An 896-nucleotide genomic window follows, 5' to 3' on the forward strand; every position below is an offset into this window, starting at 1 on the left:
ACGCCATGCTCCAGATCGAGCGACAGCGCGTAGCGCTAGCCATCTCAAAGCTCAGGGACCGAGCGCGAGAATGGGCACTAACCTGTGGTGCTTTGGTTGAAGCGGCGTTCGCCTCCTGAAAGGAACTGAAGCGCCAGTATTTTCGAGTGTTCTCTCCGCCTGTTCAGGCATATCGCGTGCGATCGCGTTTCCTTGCCGCCCAGCATGGCAAGAAGAAGATGGTGGACTTTGTCCACGAGTTGAGTACTCTCATTGCCGGGATTCAAGCCGATCCTTTCCCCGAGGTGGTCGCAGTGACCGTCTTTATGGACATCCTCCGCACTGGCGTGGCTGTATGAAATTCTTCAGTGTGCATCCGTCTTCTTTTGAAGAAGCGGTGAATATTGCATCGTATGCCGAGTTCAACTTTAAGTCTGGAATTGCTAGAAACGCATGTAATTTGTCGGCACGACTTGGTTGGAATGCACACTCCAACAGCTCGTCGAGCGGGCCTATGCCCATGGATCTCAGCTATGCTGAGGACGAGGGAGCAGAGCTCCGAGCTGCCGGACGGCACGCAAACATACGACGGTGTTTTTTCTGTGGAGACACCCCTCACCTTCGGAACGGTTGCCCCCTGCGCATGGTGCGTCAAGGTTCTTTGAACCATCGCCCCAATGCCTACCAGTCTGGTTCGTCTCGGGGAAACGACACCATTCAGTAGGCGAGGGGCGATTTACTGGAGAAGAACTAAGTTCTGTTGAGCCTCAGGGAGGTAGAAGTCAACAGGGCCCAGCCCCGAGGAGCTCCGTGCTCTTGAACACGGAACGTGTATTCAAGCCGAGCTTGCTGGTCGTAGAGCGACCGTAAAGGGCTTCGAGAAGCCATGGAAGATCCTCATCGATTCCGAGGCGTCG

This window comes from Plasmopara halstedii (assembly GCF_900000015.1).
Source record: "Plasmopara halstedii genome assembly, contig: Scaffold_444, whole genome shotgun sequence".
Lineage (NCBI taxonomy): Eukaryota > Oomycota > Peronosporomycetes > Peronosporales > Peronosporaceae > Plasmopara > Plasmopara halstedii.